Raw genomic sequence first — 7,323 nt, forward strand, 5'->3', positions numbered from 1 at the left:
GCTAAAGTTTCTTCGGAAAGAATTTTTACGGAAAATTAACTAACGAACGGAGGCGTAACAATAACTTCAATTAGGTACATATTCAGAGTTCAATAACGTAGAGTTCGCCGGAAAGCTCAATATGCTGGTTAAAACTGCAGTTCTGGCATCTCCTGTCATCTCTCCTTCCGCTGCTGCATTTCTCTTACGTTGATCTTGTTGTAGAAATTTACAAGTTCACTATGTAGCTCGTTTAGTTCAAATTGTTCCTTCACATTATCTTTCGAGTTATCATTACAATTTATCTCGAGTGGATAAGGAAGCTGTACAGATCATATTAGTAAACTGCATCTTCTTTTTCTTGTTCTAATTTTAAGTGCAACTCCTCTTGTAAGGTCATTTGCTATAGTGATGAGTTGCTCAACATTCCCATATTTCCAGAATCCTCTAGAATAATTCTCATCCTGAAATAACACAATATCCCCCACTCTTACCCTTCCAGATGCTGTAATCTTGTTCATTCGGCTATGGGAATCTCCGAGTTTCAATAGATATTCATTTCTTCCTCTTTTTCCAAAAATGGTTCATAATTTTACTAACTTGGTCAATCTCCTGCTCAAGTTCTCTGGAGAAATCACAGAATCATATACAATAAAAGTTGGAACTTTTATCCAGTAAACTCATGATTATTTTATCACAGAGTAGATGACATGGTGTAAGAAATTCTCTGATGACACATATGAGAGAGGATGGGAGTGCAAACTAATTTCAACTTCAGCCATAACAGTTATAAGTTCATCATACAACAGGTTAGCTGTACAAATATGTTTTCCTCAAGTATCTTTTCAGAGACTTCACTAACCTCTTAAAAAAACCTTCCCATAAAGGTGCCTTCTTCAAATTATACAACCTCTTGACATTCTCTCCTAAAAAATATCACATCACTACTACCTGCACCTGATTTTTTGTGGTATTTCACCCAAATGGTGTGGCCTGACTTACAGCCCTAGCCACACTACACACTTCTGCTAAACTGTTTACCTATGAGATTATAGACAGTTGAGCAATCTCCAATTCCACTCACCTTAGTGACACATTAGCTTCCAGCAAAATATATCTTTTGCTCTTCCATCTGTGTTGGACAAAGAGTATTCCCTGCTTGAGAAGGATGTGGTCTCCAACTAAGTGCTATCCTAGTAAGGTTACCTCACACGTCATGGAAGTCACATTCCATGGACTTTCACTTTCTGATGCTGTTTTCAGAAAGGAACTGATCCTTGTAATTTTTCAGCACTAGTTCCTTCACCATCTTCAATGTGGGATTCTAACTTTTTGTGACGCACAGAGGTGAGTAGTGTATCTGAGGTTAACATTTTCCTTGTCTGAAAATGTATTTTCTTAGCCTTCTACATCCTCTCCACTTCTAGTGCATGTTATATGCCTTGTCAAGAATGAGCCTATGTATCACCCTCCTAATGATGGAGAGATATAGTCTAATGATGATCATAGACTAGGGCAATACATGTTGATACATGTAGGGGTGGGAGCTTTGTTTAAAGCTTGTGGTATGAGCAAGAATTTACATGACAGTGCATGAAGGGAAATAATAGCACTTTGTGGTGCAGAAAGGTATCTGTCTAAAATACAGTTTCAGGTAAGGAAAACGTTAACTTTGCCCAACCCCTGTATGTTTGTGTGTGTTTTTTTAATATTAAAAATGAATTCTGGCATAACAGTAATTTGTGTGTATGTAATGATAATTGATATAAGTGGAATATTAATATTTTCCTAATTTCATATTTAAAATGTTATTGATTGAGTTTATGTAAAATGATTAAAACTGATTATTTTAACATAGTTAAAATATCTGCTTTTAGCATTATAATAAATTTATTGATTTTAAATTGATTCTCCTTTTAGGTAAATATTTTAAAACTAATTAACTTCAAAAAGAAGCTGAAATAACAATATTGTAAATTACTTTTCATGCCAAGATCATTATTTTCAGAGTTATAAGGGTAAAAAGTAAAGCTGAAGTTTCTTGGGAATGGATGAAGAATGTTACTGTACCTATTATGTTATTGTGGTAGCTTTATTTTTTACGCTTTTTTGTAAATATTAAATTATTGTTTCAATACAGTATGTAACTTCTGTTCACACCTAGCTTTTTCCTGTTCAGTGCTGTTCTCTATATACAAACATTTTTGCTCACCAGTAGCCTTGAGGCTCCTACCTAATCTCTCAGAATTGTATCACAGAAGAATATCCACATAAAATGTATTTAAACCTGTTATAGATTTTCCTCATTAAACTCTGTATACTTTAGTTGTCTAACAGAAGTATGTGTACAATTTTTAATCTGGAAGTTAACAGTTTCCAAAACTGAAAATGTAATTCCAATAGATACTCACCTCGCTCACACTTCCTACTTCTCGTGCATCTTTCTTTATTGCCTTATCTTGAAATGATGTTAGAACAATCAGTATAGAGAGATCCAGCTGCACTAGGAAGTGGTGTTACACTCCTATTGATTAAGGGTTTTTGTATGCCCATTTACATGCAATAAAACAGCAATATTATGCGGAAACATCAGATTAGGTGAGAGCCTTAAGGCTAGTCGTGAGCTAAAACATTCATATACAGAGGGCAGCACTCAACTGGGAAAGCTAGCTAAGAGCAAAGGTATCTATTGAAAAAACATTTTCATTGTTAGAAAATATTAACTTTTCCTATAATCTTAAATTCTCAATTTTGGATCCAACTTTCCAAAAGTGATTTATAATCATTGGAAATAATTATTAGTTATAATACGTAAGAATATTTTTTAGTCATCAAACAAAAAATATGCTTAATTTTACAGGTACAGTTAGATTTTTTTAATGAAAATAATCTAGGAGAAAAGTATTAGGGAACAAATTCATAAATGAAATAGTTATTTGTTATATACAGTTTAGTACATTAACAATTGTAGTTATGTGCTGTGCACTTCAGTTAGCACTACTCAATTAGTAAATAAAGTATGAAATATAAAAAAATAGTTGCTTGAATTAATCAACAAATTCCATACCTGGATCAACTATGTACTACCTTTTCATCAGCTCTTAGCCCAGAGAGCCCCCCCAGTGGCACAGCGGTATGTCTGCGGACTTACAACGCTAGAATCCGTGGTGGGCAGAGCACAGATAGCCCTTGTGTAGCTTTGTGCATAATTAAAAACAAACAAACAAAAACAAACAAACTTAACCCAGAGAATGTTATCCAAATAAGCTTTAAGTGTGGGAGACAGTTTTCCTAATGAAATAAAGTTTGAGACTATCATTTATATTTTATCACTTGTGTTTTATTTAGGTATAGTCAGTAATCAAAATGAGCCAGTATAGAATAGTATGCCATAATGGCACTTCTCAGAATACTAAACATATATATATTTGTGCTTTCCAGAATATTTTAATGGGTGTACATGACTAGTACAATTTCATATTAGAACTTCTAACTTTGTTTATATTAACTGGTGTGTATAATGTTTATCTATAGAATTATTCACATGTATTTTTTTAAACATGTTTACTGCTTTTTAGAATTAATTATTTTTAGTCAGCTTTTGTTATAACAAATTATATTGAAGTTTTATTTTAGACAAAACAACATCCTGTGAAAAGGAAACTTGAAGAAGGAAGCCCTGCTAAAGTGATTCTTAGCAAGGAACCAAGGTAAATATTATCTTGTAATTTTCTAACCTTAGCATTCATTCTATGTGTATTCTCAAGGGTCATTAAACTAAAATTATTTAAATCTAAGTTAATTACTTTGTATGTGATAAATATAAACATTCTGTTTCATTACGTGTTCAGTATTATAAATGTGATTTATAGTGTATTGAAGTTCTGTCTTTTTGCTTCTAGTTTATTTCAGTATTTATTAAAAGTGTGGTGATACAACGATATGATACAAGTATCATATTGTTACGTCTCTGTTCGTTAGTTAATTTTCCGTAAATTCGTTCCGACGAAACTTTAGCGACACAAGTCCTTTCTTAAATAAAACTGGTTTATTCTTTCTGAATATAACTTTGCGATACACTTAAATTCAACAGTCGCGCTACAACAAACGCTATAACAACGAACGTCTCACGTGCTCAACTTCAATGATACTCAGTTCAATTACACACTCTCTGACTGCAGTTCAATTACTCATTGTTCCGTCACGTTGTGACCATCTTATATATACCAGCCTACCCCCAATCTAGTAGTCTCCCGATAATTCACGAAGGTTCGAGAAGTACGTGGCATGATACTAGTCACGTGACCTCGCTGACGCAACAATATCATGAAGCCATGATACAATTATATCAATACATCATCCGATCCGATACAATTTATGTATCTTCACAAATTTGGCAAGCTTTCAGTAAAAATTATAAGTCTTTTGTACAGAAAAAATTCAGAATTTCTAATAAAGTATTTTTGCTAAAAATTAATTATTCAATAAAGGAGGATGAGTATTGAGTACTACATGTTGTCTTCATTTCTTTTATCAAAAACATTACATGCAAAGTAACGTAAGAAACTTACAACAACGAAATAGATAGACAGATATTAACTTTTTTATTTCACTTCTCTTGCCAATTGTCATTTAGCTGATCAAACCTGAGAATTTGAAAAAGCATTGTAAAGTGTGAAGTACTTAAATAAGACATTGTTAATAATATAGATAATAAATTACAGATAAGACTGTCAAACTTTGTAACAAACTGTTAGTAAAACTTCTGTATCTAGATACGTATTGTAATGATATCTAGATACATATTTTTTCAACTACAATGATGAGATATACACTCCTATCATCATCATTGCTGTTATGTTAAACTTGTATTAAAGTTTTTCTTCATTACCCATTCAAGCCGTCTCCAACCATTATTACTCCTAGTATTTATATATATAGGTGCATAACCATGGTGTAACGTTGTTGCATTATTCATTTCTTAATTGTTCTTTTGTCAGAATATTAAAAAGACATTAAACTATAAAATCAAAATATTTTTAGATGTCACATATGACTCACATTTAAACTTTTTGAATATAATTATTGAAGAAAATGGTAAGTGTCTGTTATTTTATTTTTTTGCAGGTATTGCAACATACAGAGTTAAAGTTTGACTGCTGGAAGGTATTATATAAAATTGAGAAACACACAAGTGAACTAAAACGACTAAACAACTATCCATGCAAGTTATCACTGATTTTTGCTTGCCATATATGCTTCTTAAGCTTGAGAAAATCAATTTGAAGTCATGTTTATTATATTACATGTTTATTAAATGAAGGATTTTTTGCCAGAGATATTGGGCTTAACATTGTTCAAATGTAATTATGGATCAATGTTTTTAACCCTTTCCAGACGGGTCACGATGAAAGGCATCTCGTTGGTTGACTCGCATTCAAAAGTTTATTAAACTACTATTTCATGAGTTTATGTCATTAAGATTTTTATCAAACTGTAGATTATAATTAAAATTTTGGTACTAATACATTACTTAATTTCTTAATTTAGAAGTAAATATTAAAAAATACAGATAAACATGAATGTTTGTGTGTCACGTGGTGTATTGAATGCAGCACTGGTTCAAATTAGTTGTGTGTGAAGTAAAAAATACTAAGTCTATAGTTTCGTATGAATTAGAAACTCAAATTACCGATATTGACAAGCTAGAATACAAAATAAGAATGTCTTATCTTTTCTATTTGCTAAGATATTGCTCATGTAATAAATCAAACACAGTGGCACCTCACCCATCTCTTTACATTTTTGGAAATGCTCCCTTATATACACTTACTTCTAGATATGACATGAATAACCAATCGGAAGCTTAGAATGTCCCCCTAATGGCTTTTTCAGCCATTTTAATGTGTTTGGGCACCCTCTTTTTTCTTTGGAATCAATATTTCAAGGAGGTAGGAAGTGTCTTTAGTCTGCTCAAAATTTCATATTTTTTTAGATTGAAATACGGCTTATTTACAATGCTTTATAAATTATAGTGGAATTCTATGGTATTGATATAGTAATTTATGATTTTTTAGTTATTCAAATGTATATATAAAAAACCTAAAAAAATATTTTCTTTCATATCCTACATGTGCAAAATGTTTAAAGGCTTAGCAATCTACGTCAAGCAGCAACTGAGGCCAAAGAGATAATTGTTTGCTTTACTTCTTTAGTTTCTGTTCTATGTTTTAAAAAAATTAAGTTTACGAATTTATTTCCAAATAGCAATAATCTATATACATATATATTGTGTAATAGTTGAAATGTGACTGTATTTTGCAAATACTTTGTACAGACGAAAGGTCAGTTTTATGTAATTTGATACAGTAACATGAGTACACCTGAGCCGTGTCATTGTAACTTTTGTATTGTTAACCAGGCACATTTGAAAGATCAATATAATAAGAATATTAAATATATAAAAATGTATAATGTTATGAGATTTAAGCTATTTAGTCTAAACATTTATGTTTTTGTGTTCATTCTGGAATGAAAGAGGCATAAATTTATATTTATTTCCTAATTTTTTATGGTGGCTACGAGATCGGTCAAATCTACAGAACCCGTACAGAAATTAATTACAGAAAATAATGTTGCGTCAGCGAGGTCAGGTGACTAGTATCACGCCACTCCTTCTCTCGAACCCTCGAGAGATTACTAGATATAAGGTAGTCTGGTATATATAAGATGGTCACAACGTGACACAATATGTGTGTAGGTAATGAGTAATTGAACTGCAGTCAGAGAGAGACGTATTGTTGAAGTTAACGTCGTTATTATAGTTTGTTAAAGCGCAACTGTCGAAGTTGAGTGTATCATAAAGTTGTATTCGGAAAGAATAAACCAGTTTTATTAAGAAAGGACTTGTGTCGCTAATGTTTCGTGGGAACGAAGTTACGGAAAATCAACTAACGAACGGAGACGTAACAAATTGGTGACAGAAGTGGAACGAAAAAAAATGGAAAAGAGAGGCGAAAAATCAAACTACAGCTTAGCAGACTTGATGGTAGCAATACAAGAGCAGCAAAAGAAACAAGAAGAAAGAGAAAATGAACGAGAAAAGAAACAAGAAGAGAGACAACAGCAGCTGCAAGAAAACCTGCAACAGTGGCAACTCGAACAACAAAATAAACAAGAAAAGAAACAAGAAGAACGAGAAAAGAAACAAGAAGAGAGACAACAGCAGTTGCAAGAAAACCTGCAACAGTGGCAGCTCGAACAGCAAAAGAAACAATAAAAGAAACAAGAAGAACGAGAAAAGAAACAAGAAGAGAGACAACAGCAGTTGCAAGAAAATCTGCA

At 32.3% G+C, this 7,323-nt stretch overlaps 1 protein-coding gene across 1 annotated transcript in view; it reads right to left on the minus strand.

The window, feature by feature from the left end:
• Nucleotides 1-2,595, minus strand: part of LOC111085457 (sushi, nidogen and EGF-like domain-containing protein 1) — a 30,284-nt gene extending 27,689 nt beyond the window's left edge. The window contains exon 1 of the mRNA XM_022384109.1: nucleotides 2,391-2,595. The gene's annotated coding sequence lies outside the window, so the exon portion shown is untranslated. The remainder of the gene's footprint in view (nucleotides 1-2,390) is intronic.
• Between the last annotated feature and the right edge of the window lie 4,728 nt (nucleotides 2,596-7,323).

Source organism: Limulus polyphemus, unplaced genomic scaffold (genome assembly GCF_000517525.1).
Source record: "Limulus polyphemus unplaced genomic scaffold, Limulus_polyphemus-2.1.2 Scaffold401, whole genome shotgun sequence".
Taxonomy (NCBI): Eukaryota; Metazoa; Arthropoda; class Merostomata; order Xiphosura; family Limulidae; genus Limulus; species Limulus polyphemus.